This window comes from Lepidochelys olivacea (genome assembly GCF_965140295.1).
Source record: "Lepidochelys olivacea isolate rLepOli2 genome assembly, chromosome: 7".
Lineage (NCBI taxonomy): Eukaryota > Metazoa > Chordata > Testudines > Cheloniidae > Lepidochelys > Lepidochelys olivacea.
Window position 1 is genome coordinate 51,077,427 of NC_140417.1, and position 19,842 is coordinate 51,097,268.

The 19,842-nt window shown below is 48.4% G+C and overlaps 1 protein-coding gene across 3 annotated transcripts in view; it reads left to right on the top strand.

The window, feature by feature from the left end:
* DAG1 (dystroglycan 1) overlaps positions 1 to 19,842 on the top strand; it is a 115,725-nt gene that overhangs the window by 10,326 nt on the left and 85,557 nt on the right. The gene's annotated exons all lie outside the window — the stretch shown is intronic.

The following is a 19,842-nucleotide window of genomic DNA, read 5'->3' on the forward strand; positions in this document are numbered from 1 at the left end:
AATAGTCTTATGAGGAGTTCCTAGATTAACAGAATGAACTCCTGTAAGGGTGAGTCTACACAGGAAAATGCAGGCCTGTCATTCTCCTGCGGTGGTGTTTCATCTGTGTATTAATGGTGGGGATGCTGGTGTAAACAGGGCTCAGGCATTTTTGACGCTAACAAAAGCTAGCATGAAGCAGTGTTAGGCAGCAGGATGGTAAAAATACTTGCACCCTGGTCTACACTACAACTTGTATTCTGTTACTAAACTGTGCTTCATTTTAGACAAGTGGTGAATCTGACATTTCAGAGTACACCTTTACCCCAATATAATGCTATCGCATATAACACGAATTCAGATATAATGCGGTAAAGCAAAAATGGTTTTCTGTCTCGTCTACAACATTGGTTCTCAAACTGGGGGTTGTGAGCCCTGACCCCAGCACATGTCTGCAAGTTGCGAGTCCCCACCCCTGCACCAGATGTGAGCCCCGATCGTGACGCGTGGCTGCGAGCCCCGACCCCTGTGTGGAGCTGCGGGGCTACGAGCCCTGACCCAGGCGCCCGGCTGTGAGTTCCAACCCTGACCTCCTGCGCCGGGCTGCGAGCCCCGGCCCTGGCAGGGACGTGTGGCTGCAAGCCCCGGCCCCAGGCTTGATGTGAATGACAACATCAGATGCACCCTTTCTAAAACAACACCAAGTATAAAACTTCTTATGTCAAATACCATATTAATAACGGAAATGCTTGAGGCCAAAGCAAGTTCGATATAACGCGGTTTCACCTATAACGCGGTAAGATTTTTTTTTTGGCTCCCGAGGACCGCGTTATATCGGGGTAGAGGTGTATGTTGTGGAATCTGTTCAGATGTCAGAGCTTTAAACTTTGTCTAATTCCTAAAGCTTTCCACACTATCTGATTTGTACTATACAGGCTGCTTTGGTCTTATACTTTGATGCCAAATAGTAGTCCCTTGTTGAGTTCTTGAAACTCTGAATGACAGTGTGGAAGAACACAAATATGTGGGTAATCAGATTGCCATAGCATATCCAAGGCCGTGGGATGCTGAGAAGGTAAGTTCTGCTTATGCTATTTGCTCAGTGTGGAGAGCTTTGTGTATTACACATGATTCATAAATTTGATAATCATCCCTTAGACTGGGGAAAATGACAATGATTCCTAAAAGCTTGGATTCTAGGATGTTTTGTTTCTGTGGAAAAGGATAAGTTTCCAGCAGGCTACTAGAGTGTTAGGAGCATTAACATACAACTGCTCCTCTGCCTAGGCTAGTCTTATGACAGTAACTCTATCCTAATGCTATTCTGTAGCTCTCAATCTTTTCCTTGTGGGTTTGTGCTTTGGCTCAGATGAACTCGAGTTATGCTTTTCTGGGACATAATTCTAAACTGCTGATAGAAAATTCAGTAATATTGATTTAAAGTATAAAGAATCCCAGAATAAACCCTGAATGTTTGACCTCTAAGCCTTCAAATTAGTGATGGAAGAAAAGCTTTTTTTGTGGGAATGTGTTGCTGTCTCTCTCATGTAGCTAATGTTGTTTTTCGCTGTAGTTAAACCTGTGAGTTTCTTGCATAATTATAACTGACTCCTGATTTGCTAGCACACAAACAGTTTCAATACTCTTCCTTTCTCAAGGAATTTGAAGACTCAGTCTCTGTTTCCTCTGTGTGTCTTACTCATGGTCGCTTCAGTCAATCGGAGGCACAGTCAAGAGTCCAAACCTAATACCTTGTGCACAGTAGGAAATTTTAGAGAAATTTCAAATGATGCTACACCAGTTCAACTGCTGCACTAGGAGTTGCAGTGTAGACAAGCTTCCTACAGCTGGAGATGTTTTTACCATCATATCAGTTAAACCTGGTGAGGAGCAGGTTTAATTAACACATCATGTGTTAAAAACACTAGAAGATGCTAGACACTTCGCTATGTTAGGTAACACAAGTGCAGCTGATCTGCTGGTAGTGCTGGTGGAAACTTTTCTAAAATTCTCTACGCTAGACCTGGTAGTCTGGGAAGAAGTCCCGGCCAACTTTGTAGGTATCATCACACAAGTGGGTCTTAAGAAGAGTTCACTTTCCTCTGAGGCATTCAAAGTTAGTCAGTAGCCATGTACTGTATTATACTAAGGTCTTGTGTATTCAGTGGCCATGTAATCAACCCCTTGCTACAGGATTGTGCTCCAGAATCTAAGCTTTCTGTCTTGAAAACAAATAATTTTATATAGCTCCTGTGGTTATGAATAAAGCCTTCAATACAAACTGAGTGTGACTGATACAGTGCTATCCACAGGAGTCAGCAAACAGCCAAAAAAGAGCTAATGCGATCCTGAGATGCATAAAAACAGTAGGAGTAGAGAGGTTATTTTACCTCTCTATTTTACCTCTGATGTGACCACTGCTGGAATAGTGTGTCCAGAATTCAAGAAAGATGTTGATAAATTGAAGAGGGTTCAGAAAAGAGTCATGAGTATGATTAAAGGATTAGAAAACATGCTTTATAATGATAGACTCAAGGAGCTCAATCTATATATTTTAACAAAGAGAAGGTTAAGGGGGGATTTGGTTACAGTCCAGAAGTATAAATGTGGTGAACAAATATTTAATAATGGGCTCTTCAGTCTAGCAGAGAAAGGTATACATGGAAGTTGAAACCAGACAAATTCAGACAGGACAATAAGGTGTAAATTTTTGAGAGAGTAATTAACTATTGGAACAATTTGCCTAGAGTCATGGTGGATTCGCCATCAGAGATAACTTTTAAATCAAGATTGGATGTTTTTTCTAAAAGATCTGCTCGTGGAATTATTTTGGGGAAGTGTCTCGGAGTCATAGGGTCCGGTCTAAGCTTCAGCCTGTAACCAGTAACCCGTCTCTTGGGAGTGACCGCTTAATGTGCGAGGCCCTCAAAACCCACACAGTTCTGAAGGGGCAGGCCCATGGCCTTCAAGATTGGGCCTTTGGCACCAGCGAATGCTGTCTCACTCCATGGTTCCCTGCTGCGAATCCAGCCAGGCCATAGTCCTGAAGGATGCTTTTACTGTAGCCCTTCAAGGCACAATGCTCTCAGTATTTGCAATGACACAGGCAGCCTTTTGAGAAAAAGTGAACCATTTATTAGTCACCTTGCTAAAGAATCTTATAGTCCCTGAATGTATCTGATGAAGTGAGCTGTAGCTCACGAAAGCTTATACTCAAATAAATTGGTTAGTCTCTAAGGTGCCACTAGTACTCCTTTTCTTTTTGCTTATAGTCCCTAGCTTAGCAAAGTGAGGCAGAAGTTAAGCCATAGTCCATGTTGGCCATGCCAGTGCCATGGTGATCCAGCCAAGCTGTAATGGACTCCATCTCTTGCTCTCTTCTCAGTTCCCCTTTGTCTTTCAGTTGTGGGCTCCTGAGTCCCTCCCCTCCAGTCACCTGACAACTTGTTCCCAAGCCTGCTTCACAAGGCCAGCCTGAGCGTTTCCTGCTGCCAGATGTCGATTGTTTAGTTGGTGAGGTGACTTTGTCTTGCGGGACCCTCTGTTGATTTGAACCAGTTCTTTAATTATTCTATTCATTCCACCCAGATGACACACACCCCTGTCCAGGGGTGACAAATGGGTGTCCATTCAGGCTTGACAAAGCCCTGGCTGGGATGATTTAATTGGGGATCGGTCCTGCTTTGAGCAGGGGGTTGGACTAGATGAGCTCCTGAGGTCCCTTCCAACCCTGATATTCTATGATTCTATGATTCAGGGGCAGTGTGCCCACTTTTGCACCCACTGGATAACAAAGCAGTGTACAGGAGGAAACTTCAGGTATGCCTAGAATTTGTACAAATATTACAGAAAATTTCCACTTTGTCACAGGAAGTTTTTTGGCTATACAGGAGGTCCGACTACATCAGGGGACAGGACAATAAGGTGTAAATTTTTAACTTTAAGAGTAATTAACTTTTGGAACAAAACTTTTGGTGGCCTCAGAGTGCAGCCACCAACTCTTGCTGGTGCCTGCTCTGACACATTTTGCTAAAATACTTAATTAACTTTAGGGAAAAACAAATAAATATGCACATGTGCAAATCATTTATTTATTTACACAGGTTGGGTTTTTTGCAGGCTCAATAATAAAAATAATGTACTGTTGTATTTTGGTATCCTGGCCCCCGCCACCTCCCCTGGCCCCGTACCCGTTGCCTCTCGGCCCTGCTGCTTCTCCTCATTGCCCTGAGGTCCCTTCCATGGCCACGCACCTCACTCCTTGCTTCTTGACCATGGCGCCCGATAAGGCCAGCCCTGCTGAAGCCAGGGGATGTGTGGGCAGGGGGAGCTGAAGCCTGGAGCCCTGAAGCTGGGGCGAAGGCTAAAGCCCTCCCTTGGAGAACCTGGGTGCCGCAGGAAGCTGCTACTGCTTTGCCCCCTCCCCATCTCTGCCTAGAAGGCTGTCGTGGCTGCAGGGAAACCCGCTGATGGCCGCATTTGAGAAACACTGGACTAGATGATCACAAGGCCTTGGAATCTATGAAGAACTGGCTGAAAACACACTGCTCTGAAAATCCCATTGTGAGTGGACATATGAACTTTGTGCATGAGAGAATCAGAATTTCCAGTCTGCCCCACCAGTTTTGCAGAATACCTTGCCACAATATATGCTTCATGGTACAATTTCTTTACAGCCAGTACCACTGCTGCAGTTAGGTGCACTTCAAAGCTAATCTAGGCTACCTAAATCTGCTGCTTTATATGCCAGCAAACTTGCACTATTGTTTGTTTAACTTAATCTGTAGTGTGATGCTTAGTGGATTATTTTGTAATGCTCGGATGAGTACTAAATACTGCGCACGATACATGCATGCCCCTGCCTGCCCTGGAGAGCTCTCACACAAAGGATGGATTTGACAGATAGCTGAGGAATAACATTAGGAATGGGGGTGGGGGAAAGGACCCAGGCTGTAGTAATATGAGGGGTTATTTCTTTTAGGGAAGTGTACTTCTAGGTTGGTGCAGGGTTTTGTCTGTGTGCACACTAATTTCTTGTAGGTGGGGCTGTAGGAGTTAAATTTTAAAAGTGATTTGGATGAAGAGAGGGTGGAAAGACTTTTCTCTTACTGTCTAAAACAGTGGTTCTTAACCAGCAGTCTAGGGGGCCTCCAAGCAGGGCCAGCATTAGACTCCCTGGGGCCCAGGGCAGAAAGCCGAAGCCCCACCTGTCAGGGCTGAAGCCCAGGTCCCTAAGCCCTGCCACCCAGGGCTGAGGCGAAGCCTGAGCAATGTAGCTTCTTGGGGTCCCCAGTGGCATGGGGCCTCAGGCAGTTGCCCTGCTTGCTACCTCCTACCGCTGGTCCTGGCTTTTATATGCAGAAAACCAGTTATTGTGGCTTAGGTGGACTGTGGAGTTTTTATAGCATGTTGGGGGGCTAGAGGGGGGAGAGTTTGGGGGCTCAGAAAGAAAAAGGTTGAGAACCTCTGGTGTAAAAGACATTTGTCTGGCAAACAGAGCAGTACACAAGGTTACACATCTGCTGAAGGTTCCAGGAAAATATGTATTGTGATAAGTAGTATATGCTGTGGTTAATATAGACTGTAGCATTGTGCTGCATAACATATGGGGGCAGAATTAAGGTTGCACAGGTGACACTAACTGGTAATTCCTAGTTCTCAGGTGCTGAATATGTAACTTTAGCATTATCTTAATGTAGTTTTTATGCAGTCTCTTGTGTTTTGTGGGAGGGCTCCAGGTGTATAGACCCTGCTATTGTCAACGACTTCTTTCAGAAGGTTCGTGCTTTGATAGTGTATCATTGGGTAAAAGTTGTCTTGAATAGCAGGGTCTAGACTAGAGGTAGTCAATTATTTTTTATCAGGTTCCAAATTTCTTGGTCAAGGTATAGTTAAGGTCCAGACTCCAAAGAAACATTTTCCATGCTGCAACATCAATAACAATAATGATTGTGATAATTAAATACAGTTCTTCTTTGAGTGATTGCTCATGTATATTCCACAGAACGTGTGCGTGCTCGCCATGTGCACCGGTGCCAGAAGTTTTTCCCTTAGCAGTATCCGTACAGGGGAGCACCGCTGCAACCCCTGGAGTGACGCCTCTATATCGCGCTATAAGGGGAGCTGCACACTCCCCCCACCCTCAGTTCCTTCTTGCTGCCAGTGAAGGTAGTCGGAACTTTTGCTCCAACTCTGCTGCAGCTTTTTCCAGTGTTCTTAGTAGTACCTCTAGTTAGTGTTAGCAGTTAGTAGTTTTTAGTTGTTAGTGGGCTCAGGGTATGCCCCTAGCTTCAAGTTGTGTGACTCCTGTCACTCTTCCATGCCAAGGAGTGATCCGCATGCTGAGTGTCTCCGCTGCGTGGGCGAAACTCACGGGAGTGAACGCTGCAAGATCTGCAGGTCATTCAAGCTGCAGACTAAGAAGGAGAGGGACATCAGGCTTCGCACTCTCCTTATGGAATCGGCGCTGGCCCCAATTCTGGCACACTGAGCAGATTCAACACCCAGCACCGCGTCTTCTGTGCGCAGTGAAGTCCCCTCCTCCAGCTGGCACTGCTCCCTCTCCAAGAAGCAGGGGAAGAGCTCCCCTGTCCTTCTCTTGGTGCCTCTGTGAGGCGGAGAGGCTGGTCCTGCGTTGGGCAGCCCTCGATCCCTCCTGCTCCCACCCCCCCCCCACCCTCCGGGCCCGAAGCCTCTGACTCGTGATGAGCGGAGCAGTCTGGCACTGTCCGTGCGTGCGTCTCTGGCAGTCAGGATGCCATCAACGCCAGAGGCTCTCCAGGCCGCGCGAGACATTTTGAGTTTGCTGGTACCCGGGGCGCCACCGATGACAGGCCCTCGGTCCCACGGCAAGCCGCCTCTGGGTGCTCACCAGACCTCCCCGGTGCGGCGCAGCTCCCACTCCGAGGACCGCTCCTTGCCTCATTCGACGCGCAGTGGCTGGTCATCTCACAGCCCTCACCCACCCTCCATGCCAGTCAGGCTAACAGGTTCACCACCCGGGCAGGAGTCTCGAGGTCCCTCCGTGCCACGCAGTAGCGGACGCAGTCACTGTGACAGGTGCCGTAGACGCTCCTCCTCGAGGCACAGATACTGCAGCTGGTCCCGACAGCATCGACGTAGATGCTCCCGTTCCAGTTCCCACTCTGCCAGACGTCGCACACGGGACTCGCCAGTGAATTACGAGGAACTGGAGTGAGTACTGGAGCAGCACTTCCGATGGGTACCATTCCTCGACATCAAGGTCCCGGTCCCGTGGAAGATGGCACCGCAGGCACCATCGCTCCTGCCGCTCCTATGAGGCCGTGCGTTCGACGGTGACCTCAGCCTCAGCACCCAGCTGCCCATCACTGGGTCGCGGGGCTCAGCCGGACCAGCCGGCACCGCCAGGGCCCCAACTTGGTCGGGGCAGTGGTGCCAATGGGCACCGTGGCCACAGATGCCCGCCCAGACGGGAACCCCTTCAGTAGCCGAGGCGTCCCAGGCCCCATTGGCCTCTCCATCTTGGCTGAGGGACAAGTCTACAAGTCATGAGTCAGCAGCCCCTCGCCCGGACTCCGACCTGGGGGGTCGATTCCTCGGTACCACCAGAGGCCCACGGCTCCGGGCCGGCCCTCTGTCTGGCACCAGATGATGCCATAGCGGCACTGCCGCCCGTTATCCCACAGGAGGATTTCATGGCACATCAAGACCTTTTAAAGCGGGTGGTGTCCAACCTCCAGCTGCAAGCCGAGGAGCTGGAGGGCCCGTCTGACACACTCTTTAATGTGCTGTCGTCCTCGGCACCGGGCCGTCTGGCCCTACCTGTCCACCAGGGAGTAGCCAACACTTCCAGCACCTTGTGGCAAACTCCCTCTTCCTTAGCCCCTATTTCCAAGAAGGCTGAGAGGAAGTACTTTGTGCCGGCTAAGGACCACAAGTACCTCTATTCTCATCCGACACCTAACTCTCTTGTGGTGGAATCGGTAAACCACGGGGAACGACAGGGCCAGCCCACGCCCACCCCCAAAAACAAAGACTCCAGGAGACTGGACTCCTTTGGTAGAAAGGTTTATTCCTCGGCAAGTTTCCAGCTCAGGCTGGCCAATCACCAGGCCCTACTGAGCCAATATAACTGTAACTTATGGGGGTCTCTTCCAAAGTTTGAACCACTCCCCCCGGAGCAGGAAAGGAAGGACTTCAAGGCTCTGGTGGAAGAAGGGGTAGCGGCGGCCAAAGCAACCCTCCAAGCAGCATCCAATACAGCCGGTACGGCAGCTCGTTTGATGGCTTCTGCCGTATCCATGCGCAGAGCATTGTGGCTCCTCCTGTCCGGGCTGTCGGCAGAGGCCCAGTCCGTCATGCAGGACCTGCCGTTTGACGGAAAAGCATTGTCTGCAGATCAGACGGATGTCCGCCTGCAGGGAATGAAGGATTCCTGTTCCACTCTGCAAACCTTGGGACTCTGTGTGCCTTCGGCTAAGGACGAGGTCAAGACGCAAACATTGGCTCAACCTGCGCGGAGCAGATATCAGCTGCCGTATAAGAGGCTGAGAGACCAGAAGCGTCTGTCTCAGTGTCAGTCCCGCTCTGCCCCACAGCCCGGGCCCTTCAAGGGCAAGAAGCAGGGAAAGAGGCAGTTTTGACTATCTGCAGGGGGGTACCAGGGCAGTTGCCGGGGAGATCCCCCTATTAATAAAGTTGGTGTTCTGCAACTCCTTGTCCGCTTTCCACATAGCGTGGTCCCATATAACATTGGACCAATGGGTCCTCAACACCATCTCCAGGGGCTACACGTTGCAGTTTGTCTGACCCCCGTCCCCCGCCAATGGGCTCGGGGGACCCGGAACATGCCCAGCTCCTAGGGCAGGAGGTGGAACAACTAATGCACCTCGGGACGGTGGAAAGAGTAACGGTAGAATTCCAGGGAAAGGGGTTTTACTCCCGGTATTTCCTGATCCCCAAGGCAAAAGGGGGTCTCAGGCCCATCCTGGATTTGCGGGATCTCAACCGCTTCCTGGTCCGTTCCAAGTTCTGCATAGTGTCCCGGGCCTCTATTATCCCCTCCCTGGACCTTCAGGATGCATATTTTCACATTTACATTTTCAAGGGGCACAGGTGCTTCCTCCGCTTCCTAGTGGGGTTAGATCACTACCAGTTTACGGTCCTTCCGTTTGGCCTATCCACAGCTCCCAGGGTTTTCACAAAGTGCATGTCCGTGGTGGCAGCCTACCTCAGATGGCAAGGGGTACAAATCTTCCCATACCTGGATGATTGGCTTCTCAAGGGCAACTCTCGGGCCCAGGTAAGGGACCGTGTGGAGCTGCTCAGGTCCACATGCGCGGATCTCGGCCTAGTGGTGAACGAGACCAAATCAACATTAGTTCTGGTACAGCACATAGAGTTCATCGGAGCGCCGCTGGACTCCTCCAGGGCTGCAGCATCTCTCTTGCTGGGCAGGTTCGAGGCCCTACGAGACCTCATCGCCTCGGTCACGTGGTTCCCGGTGACAATGGCGAGAGTGTGCCTTCGGATCCTGGGACATATGGCGGCATGCACGTATGTGGTCCACCATGCAGGCTACGTATGAGGCCCCTCCAGCTCTGGCTAGCCTCCCAGTTCTGCCAGGCTTGGGACGGGCTAGACAAGGTTCTGACAATCCGGTCCCCAATACTTACGTCCCTGCACTCGTGGTTTTACTCGAACAATATGCTGCAAGGGTTTCCTTTCGGGAGGTGACCCCGTCATTAGACCTGGTGTCCGATGCGTTGGACTTGGGCTGGGGAGCTCACACAGGGAGCATGCAAACCCAAAGGAGTTGGTTGGCCTTGGAATTGTCCCTCAACATAAATGTGAAGGAACTCAAGGCGATTTGTTTGGCGTGCATAGCTTTCAGCATGCACCTTTGCGGCAAGGTGGTCAGGGTCCTTACGGACAGCACCGCAGCGATGTACTACATCAACAGACAAGGCGGGACTCGTTCCTCAGCCCTCCGTCTGGAAGACGTGAGCTTATGGGAGTTCTGTATAGCCCACGATATCTCCCTGCGAGCTTTTCACCTGCCTGGCATCCGCAATTCGCGAGCCAATCACCTCAGCAGGATTTTCTCCCCCCAATACGAGTGGTCGCTCCACTCGGAGGTCGCTCACCTGCTCTTCTGAGAGTGGGGAGTTCCCCAGGTCTACTTCTTTGCAACCTGCCAGAACCGGTGTTGCCCCAAGTTCTGCTCCAGAGGAGGAGTGGGGAGTGGGGCGATCTCGGACGCCTTCCTCCTACAGTGGTCAGGCCAGCTGTTCTACGCCTTCCCACCATTTCTTCTCATTGGCAAAGTCCTGCAAAAGGTAAAAAAGGACAGGACGTGTGTCATCCTCATAGCCCCAGCGTGGGCCTGCCAGCACTGGTACGGGACCCTCCTACACCTCCTAGCAGCCCCACTCCGAGGAAGTTGCTGTTTCGCCCGGACCTCCTCTCATAAGACTGAGGCCGTCTCCTCCATCCCAATCTATCCGTGCTCCACCTGACAGCATGGCTGCTCAGTGGCTAGGCGAAGAGGAGAGAAGGTGCTCGGAGGAAGTCAGGCGGGTCCTCATAGAAAGCAGGAAGCTGTCCACATGCCAGGCATACCTGGCGAAGTGGTCCAGATTTTCCACATGGGCAGGAGAGCGGGGAGCCTCCACATTGTCCGCATCGCTCCAGCTTATCCTTGAGTACCTCCTGTCCCTTAGGACCCAAGGGCTGGCACCCACCTCTGTCAGGGTACACTTGGCGGCCATATCGGCTTTCCACCTGTCTGTGCAAGGCCACTCTCTCTTTTCCCACTCTTTTCTCATTTTCTGAGAGGCCTAGACCGTTCATTCCTGTATGCTAGTTTCCCCATACCGCAATGGGACCTAAACCTGGTGGTGTCCCGTCTCACAGGGTCCCCCTTTGAACCCCTGGCCACGTGTTCCTGGTCTTACCTCTCATGGAAAGTAGCATTCCTTGTAGCAATCACGTCGGCCCGACGTGTTTCAGAGCTCAGGGCCTTGACCTTGGAACCCCCATATACAGTCTTCCACAGGGATAAAGTCCAGCTTTGCTCACATTCTGCATTCCTCCCGAAGGTGGTCTCCACCTTCGATATGGAGCAGGACGTTTTTCTTCCAGTGCTGTCCTAAGCCCCATTCCTCCAACGAGGAACGCCGCCTTCATGTGCTCGACGTGCTTGGGCGCTGGCTTTTTATCTAGATTGGACCAAGCCCTTCCGGAAATCCTTGCAACTGTTCGTTGCCTCGGCCGAGCGTATGAAAGGGTAACCCATTTCCACCCAGCGCCTTTCTTGCTGGATCACCTCATGCATACGCACATGCTACGATCTGGCAGGGGTTCCCCCGCCACCAATTGTCCGGGCGCACTCTACGAGGGCTCGGGCCTTGTCAGCAGCTTATGTAGCCCATGTCCCTATCCAAGACATATGTAGGGCTGCCACTTGGTCCTCAGTCCACACATTTATGTCGCATTATGCGATCGTCACCCAAACTAGAGATGATGCCGGGTCGGCCAGGTACTGCGTCCTGGGAACTCATAAACTCCTACCCACCTCCAACAGTTACCTGTTCCGTAACTGGAGTTCTTTGAGATGTTGCTCAGGTGTAATCCACATTCCCTGCTCCTTCCCCTCTGTTGGAGTTGTCCGGCAAGAAGGAACCGAGGGTGGGGGGGAGTGCGCAGCTACCCTTATAGTTTGATATAGAGGCGCCACTCCAAGGGTCGCAGCGGTGCTCCCCTGTACGGGTACTGCTAAGGGAAAAACTTCCGGCACTGGTACAAGTGGCAAGCACATACACCTACTGTGGAATGCACCTGAGCAAAGCATCTTGAAGAACGCCAGTTATGGAACAGGTAACTGTCATTTTTTGTGGTCCATTCAAAAGTGTGTGGTGGTCCGGATTTGGCCATGGTCCACCTATTGACTACTTCTGCTCTTGACTTTAGAGATCAAATCTAATCTTTCCAAAGAAATAATTGCAACTAGAAATAAATATGAATCCTTTCCAGAAGTGCATGCTGCGAGGGGATGCAACCCCATCCTCTGGGTATTCTTAAATATCTGACTGCCAGAAGCTGGATCTGTACAACAGGAGATGGTTCACTTAATAATTGTCCTGTTCTGTTCATTCCCTCTTAAGCATCTGGCACTGGCCTCTGTCAGAACACACAATACTGGGCTAGATGGAGCATTGGTCTGATCCATTATGATCATTCTTATGTTCTTAAAAACCTTATACAGCACTCTCTTGAAGCTGTGCTTTCTTTCATGGAAAATACCCCTTACACCCATTGGATGTGGGAAGGAATCCATCACTCCAGTATAATGTAACTTTACCCATGTTTAGCTGTGGGTCCAAGCTGTCTATTGTGGTAGTAGATGGGGTTGGTACGACTCTTTACTTTGGTATATAGAAATGAGCTCCTTGTGGTTTTGTTGGTTAATTTAGCATTTGGGAGGGTTTGATAAAGAATAACCTAGGTCCTAGATGGGAAGGAGCTCCTCCATATTGAATGTGATCCAAAAGTAGAACTTCAAAGGAAGATTGCATTGGTACCTAAACTGACTTCTCAGTTTGCAGTTGCATTGGCCAAAATATTCAAAAACCATGGAAAGGAGGGCTCGTAAGACCAGATTTAGGTGTATAACCACGGTATTTTAAACAGTGCTTAAGTTAGGAGCACAATTCTCATTCAGGTCAATGGGATTTGTGCTACTAAATCACTTAAGCCATTTCCACATACACCCAACATCTTCAAGGCGGTTGCCAATTGGAATGGCTTCAAGAACTAAACTCGTGGACAGGGCAGCTGGGTTCATGCTGAAGAAAAGCAGAGTCTTCTTTTTGGTGCTGAAAAGATGGTTCTGCTCTGCAATCCTAACTGATGCGATATCGGAGGAAAGGGGAGATGTGTTATCTTCTCTGTCTCCAGGCAAGTCATTCCCAGGTTGAGAAAGTGGCTGCAAAGGTTCCATCCACAGTGTAGCTTGAAGGCTTGAACTTGATGCTAACAAGCTTGTTTGGCCCTCAGTAGGCACTTCATTTCTGCCTTTTGAGCTGACCCCAAACACACTGAGAGGCTTATGAGCATATCATTAGCAACTTTTAAATTAATGAAACAGGCACAAAAGATGGCTGAATCCCAACTTGGGGAGTGGGAGGAGGGGTCCCAGGGTCCCACGACAAAGGCATTGCTCTGAGGAGCCATGACTAAATGGAGGTGAAGAGAATTTGCTTTCTAAAGAGATGGGGGTGAGGGTCAGGGTCAGATCAAAGTATTTACACCCAGGCTAATGTCTATCTGGTTTGGCTTTGAAGCAATATGCAAATAGAGCTGGTTTGCAAAAACTTTCAAAGGCGAACAATTGTCCCATTTACAGTACTCCCCTCCCCCACCCCCTTACTGGAAAGGAATTAGCTTGTTCCCGTGGATAGGAATGTTGTTCTCTTTGGTAGACTGGAACTTTCTGGAGGACCTGCAGTGAGCTCACACACTTGAATTCTTTGGGAGTGGCTAGCTGAAGTTCCTGTGATTGCTGCTGTTTTAGAGCAGAAACATAACTGGAGCAAAACATATTTCCAGGTCAGCTTGTTGGTGCTATCTGCCACCTATATTCTGAAAGGAAATTTGAGTCTTGCTATGTAGTGGTCTTTGGACAGTGTGGTGTTTCCTGAGCAATTAGTGTTTAGCACGCTGTCCTCTGTTCACTCATTCCATGTGGCTGTACTATACAGCAGGGATTCTGAAACAATTCCATAATGTGGCCCACATCTTTGTAGAAAAAGGGTCTTAAAAGCTGCTTCCTACCCTCTATTCACATTCACACATCATTGTGGCAACTATATGCTTACATGGAAAAGCAACAAAGTATTTAATATATTTAGCTGTCCTTAAAGCTGTTTAGCATCTAGAAATAAAGAGAAGCCAACGCCAATTGACTAGCCGCTTCTACACAGTCTGCTCGCAGGTGATTGAGTGGACTGCTTGTGGTCACCAGATCTGGGAACTTCTGCTGTAAAGGAATCACTTTATACGCTGCCAGCATGCAGCCATTTCTGTGAGGCAAGTGCATTACCAGTGCATGCCACTTAGATGCTGGCTTAGGGTAGGAATGGAAGATGGGAATTACACCCCACTGAAACTGCAAGTGCTCCTTATATATGCAACATGTACCATCATTACTCAAGGCAGAATTTAGCTGGGTCACTGGGACTGTTACTCCTCATGTTCGTGGAATGTCATGGGGTTTTGGTCAAGTATTCAGAGACTTGGCTTGCTGTTTTGTGGGAAAGATGACAGCCCCGCCAGAAGTCTGTAGTAGCAGTGTTTCGTTAGCGACCCCTGCAGGGGTCGGTTGGATCAAAGGCATCTTGTTACTATTATTGCTTGTTTGGAATGCCTTAGTTTTCTTGGACAGACTCCCATCCAACTATTGTGTAGTCCTGATCCTGCTTAGCTTGAGATGTAACAAGATCACTGCCCCTGAGGTGCTACAGTTGCTTGCTTTTATACTGATGCGAGCTTCTTTTTGACATATAAAGAAAAGGAGTATCTGTGGCACCTTAGAGACTAACTAATTTATTTGACCATAAGCTTTCGAGAGCTACAGCTCACTTCATCGGATGCATTCAGTGGAAAATACAGTGAGGAGATTTATATACACACAGAACATGAAAAAATGGGTGTTTATCATGCACACTGTAAGGAGAGTGATCACTTAAGATGAGCTATTGCCAGTAGGAGAGTGGGGGGGGGGAGAAAACCTTTTGTAGTGATAATCAAGGTGGGCCATTTCCAGCAGTTAACAAGAACATCTGAGGAACGGGGAGGGAGGGAAGGAATAAACAAGGGGAAATAGTTTTACTTTGTGTAATGACTCAACCACTCCCAGTCTCTATTCAAGCCTAAGTTAATTGTATCCAGTTTGCAAATTAATTCCAATTCAGCAGTCTCTCGTTGGAGTCTGTTTTTGAAGTCTTTTTGTTGAAGAATTGCCACTTTTAGGTCAGAAATCGAGTGACAAGAGAGATTGAAGTGTTCTCCGACTGGTTTATGAATGTTATAATTCTTGACATCTGATTTGTGTCCATTTATTCTTTTACGTAGAGACTGTCCAGTTTGACCAATGTACATGGCAGAGGGGCATTGCTGGCACATGCTGGCATATATCACATTGGTAGATGTGCAGGTGAATGAGCCTCTGATAGTGTGGCTGATGTGATTAGGCCCTATGATGGTGTCTCCTGAATAGATATGTGGACACAGTTGTCAACGGGCTTCGTTGCAAGGATAGGTTCCTGGGTTAGTGGTTCTGTTGTGTGGTTGCTGGAGAGTATTTGCTTCAGGTTGGGGGGCTGTCTGTAGGCAAGGACTGGCCTGTCTCCCAAGGTTTGTGAGAGCGATGGGTCGTCCTTCAGGATAGGTTGTAGATCCTTGATGATGCGTTGGAGAGGTTTTAGTTGGGGGCTGAAGGTGACGGCTAGTGGCGTTCTGTTGTTTTCTTTGTTGGGCCTGTCCTGGAGTAGGCGACTTCTGGGTATTCTTCTGGCTCTGTCAGTCTGTTTCTTCACTTCAGCAGGTGGGTATTGTAGTTGTAAGAATGCTTGATAGAGATCTTGTAGGTGTTTGTCTCTGTCTCAGGGGTTAGAGCAAATGCGGTTGTATCGTGAAGCAGGTCCTCAAGGAATCCATTTTGAAGCACTTGGAGGAGATGAAGGTGATCAGGAACAGTCAACATGGATTCACCAAGGGCAAGTCATGCCTGACCAGCCTGATTGCCTTTTATGAGGAGATAACTGGCTTTGTGGCTATGGAGAAAGTGGTGGACGTGACATACCTTGACTTTAGCAAAGCTTTTGATATGGTCTTCCACAGTATTCTTGCCAGCAAGTTAAAGAAGTATGGATTGGATTAATGGACTGTAAGGTGGATGGAAAGCTGGCTAGATCATCGGGCTCAATGGGTAGTGATCAACGGCTTGATGTCTAGTTGGCAGCCGGTATCAAGTGAAGTTTTGTTTGGGACTGACTGGCTAAGCGGCAGTTCTTCAGAAAAGGACCTGGGGATTACAGTGGATGAGAATGTTGACTCATATTCAGTGGACTGAATATGAGGTCAACAGTGTGCCCTTGTCAAGAAGGCTAAGGGCATATTGGGCTGCATTAGTGGAAGCATTGCCAGAAGATCGAGGGAAGTGATTATTCCCCTCTATTCAGCACTGGTGAGGCCACATCTGGAGTATTGCATCCAGTTTTGGGGGCCCCACTACAGAAGGGATGTCGACAAATTGGAGAGAGTTCAGCGGAGGGCAACGAAAAGGATTAGGGGGGTGGTACACATGATTTATGAGGAGAGGCTGAGGGAACTGGGCTTATTTAGTCTGTAGAAGAGAAGAGTGAGGGGGGATTTGATAGCACCGTTCAACTACCTGAAGGGGGTTTCCAAAGAGGATGGAGCTAGGCTGTTCTCAGTGGTGGCAGATGACGGAGCAAGAAGCAATGGTCTCAAGTTGCAGAGCGGGAGGTCTCGGTTGGATATTAGGAAACACTATTCCACTAGGAGGGTGGTGAAGTACTGGAATGGGTTACCTAGGGATGTGGAGGAATCTCCATGCTTAGGTTTTTAAGGCCCAGCTCGACAAAGCCCTGGCTTGGATGATTTAGTTGGTGTTGGTCCTGGTTTGAGCCAAAGCTATAAAAGGGGGTGGGACAGAAAAAACGGGGCTGCCAGTCATGAGAAATCACCTAGTTACCACCTGAGCTAGAACTAACAAGGACTGTATGGGGAAAGGATTGGACCCAGACTAGAAAAGGAGTCTGGTCTGTGAAAGAAGCTTATTGGAACATCTCTGAGGGTGAGATTTACCTGTATTCAGTCTCTTAATGTATTAGGCTTAGACTTGCATGTTTTTGCTTTATTTATGCTTGGTGACTTACTTTGTTCTCTCTGTCACTTGAAACCACTTAAATCGGACTTTTTATACTTAATAGAATCACTTTTGTTTATTAACAAACCCAGAGTAAGTGATTAATACCTGGGGAAGCAGAAAGCTGTGCATATCTCTCTATCAGTGTTATAGAGGGCGGACAATGTATGAGTTTACCCTGTATAAGCTTTATACAGAGTAAAACAGATTTATTTGGGGTTTGGATCCCACTGGGAGCGGGGTGTCTGGGTGCTGGAGAAAGGAGTACTTGCTGAGCTGTTTTCAGTTAAGGCTGCAACTTGGAGGCACGGTTCAGATCCTGGGTCTATGTTGCAGCAGGCTAGCATATCTGGCTCAACAAGACAGGGCTCTGGAGTCCCAAGCTGGCAAAGAAAATGGGCTCAGAGGTAGTTTCAGCACATCGGGTGACAGTCCCAAGTGGGGGTCTCTGTGACCGAACCCGTCACAGTAGTGGATTCTCCATACTTAGAGGTTTTTAAGGCCCAGCTTGACAAAGCCCTGGCTGGGATGATTTAGTTGAGGTTGGTCCTGGTTTGAGCAGGGGGTTGGACTAGATGATCTCCTGAGGTATCTTCCAGCCCTAATCTTCTATGATGCAGCCCCATGCTCTAGGTGGCCCTAAGTCTGTTTGCCAGAAGCTGGGAATGGGCGACAGGGATTGGATCACTCGATGATCCCCAACCCTAATCTTCTATGATTCTATGCGGTCCCACTACAATGCTGTGGCAAAAAGGACTAATGGAATTGTAGGATGTATAAACAGGAGAAGGTAGTAGGAGCAAGGAGAGGTGATTTTACTCTGCATATGGCATTGTGTGCAACCAATGCTGGAATTCTGTGTACTGTTCTGGTGTTCACAAAGGATGTTGAAAACTATAAAGGTAGTGAGTAAGCCTGATATGTCTGGGCTATGAGCTGGGATCTAGCTTGGGCTTGGGAAGTTAACGGCTTTCCTGATATGCTGCTGCATTTCTCACCTAAATCAGAATCCCCCAAAGTTACTCTTCTTGCTTTAATTTTAGCCTAGATTTCTGAAGCTGAACTTTAGAGCTGGAATGTGGGAGTTAGAGGAAAGCCACCTTTGTAGCTGGACAGATGCACTGCGGAGACTACCATGGAGTCAGTGTACTCCATGAGAAACATGCCTCTGCATGGGTACGTTAAAATCTTGTTAAAGCATCGTTTGGTCCCTCAACTCTGATACTATAAGTGTTTAGGAGAATGTCAGATTGAAGAGAGTGTTTCTTGTCACTGTCAGGAGTTCCTTCTCGGCACGTAACAAATGGGCTAGGAATCTCTAATGGGAGGGATAACTTTGACCTGCGGGTTTTCGTTTGTGGTTCTGAGTGGCAAGGTCCATATTGAAAAGGAGTACTTGTGGCACCTTAGAGACTAACCAATTTATTTGAGCATGAGCTTTCGTGAGCTACAGCTCACTTCATCAGATGCATGCCGTGGAAACTGCAGCAGGCTTTATATATACACAGAGAATATGAAAAAATACCTCCTCCCACCCCATTGTCCAGCTGGTAATAGCTTATCTAAAGTGATCATCAGGTGGGCAATTTCCAGCACAAATCCAGGTTTTCTCACCCTCCACCCCCCCACACACAAATTCACTCTCCTGCTGGTGATAGCCCATCCAAAGTGACAACTCTTTACACAATGTGCATGATAATAAAGTTGGGCCATTTCCTGCACAAATCCAGGTTCTCTCACCCCCCTCCCAAAAACCACACACACAAACTCACTATCCTGCTGGTAATAGCTCATCCAAAGTGACCATTCTCCCTACAATGTGCATAATTAAGGTGGGCCATTTCCAGCACAAATCCAGGTTTTCTCCCATCCCCCCACCCCCATACACACACAAACTCACTCTCCTGCTGGTAATAGCTCATCCAAACTGACCACTCTCCAAGTTTAAATCCCAAGTTAAACCAGAACATCTGGGGGGGGGGGGGTAGGAAAAAACAAGAGGAAATAGGCTACCTTGCATAATGACTTAGCCACTCCCAGTCTCTATTTAAGCCTAAATTAATAGTATCCAATTTGCAAATGAATTCCAATTCAGCAGTTTCTCGCTGGAGTCTGAATTTGAAGTTTTTTTGTTTTAAGATAGCGACCTTCATGTCTGTGATTGCGTGACCAGAGAGATTGAAGTGTTCTCCGACTGGTTTATGAATGTTATAATTCTTGACATCTGATTTGTGTCCATTTATTCTTTTACGTAGAGACTGACCAGTTTGACCAATGTACATGGCAGAGGGGCATTGCTGGCACATGATGGCATATATCACATTGGTGGATGTGCAGGTATACGAGCCTCTGATAGTGTGGCTGATGTTATTAGGCCCTGTGATGGTGTCCCCTGAATAGATATGTGGGCACAATTGGCAACGGGCTTTGTTGCAAGGATAAGTTCCTGGGTTAGTGGTTCTGTTGTGTGGTATGTGGTTGTTGGTGAGTATTTGCTTCAGGTTGCGGGGCTGTCTGTAGGCAAGGACTGGCCTGTCTCCCAAGATTTGTGAGAGTGTTGGGTCATCCTTTAGGATAGGTTGTAGATCCTTAATAATGCGTTGGAGGGGTTTTAGTTGGGGGCTGAAGGTGACGGCTAGTGGCGTTCTGTTATTTTCTTTGTTAGGCCTGTCCTGGAGTAGGTAACTTCTGGGAACTCTTCTGGCTCTATCAATCTGTTTCTTTACTTCTGCAGGTGAGTATTGTAGTTGTAAGAAAGCTTGACAGAGATCTTGTAGGTGTTTGTCTCTGTCTGAGGGGTTGGAGCAAATGCGGTTGTATTGCAGAGCTTGGCTGTAGACGATGGATCGTGTGGTGTGGTCAGGGTGAAAGCTGGAGGCATGCAGGTAGGAATAGCGGTCAGTAGGTTTCCGGTATAGGGTGGTGTTTAT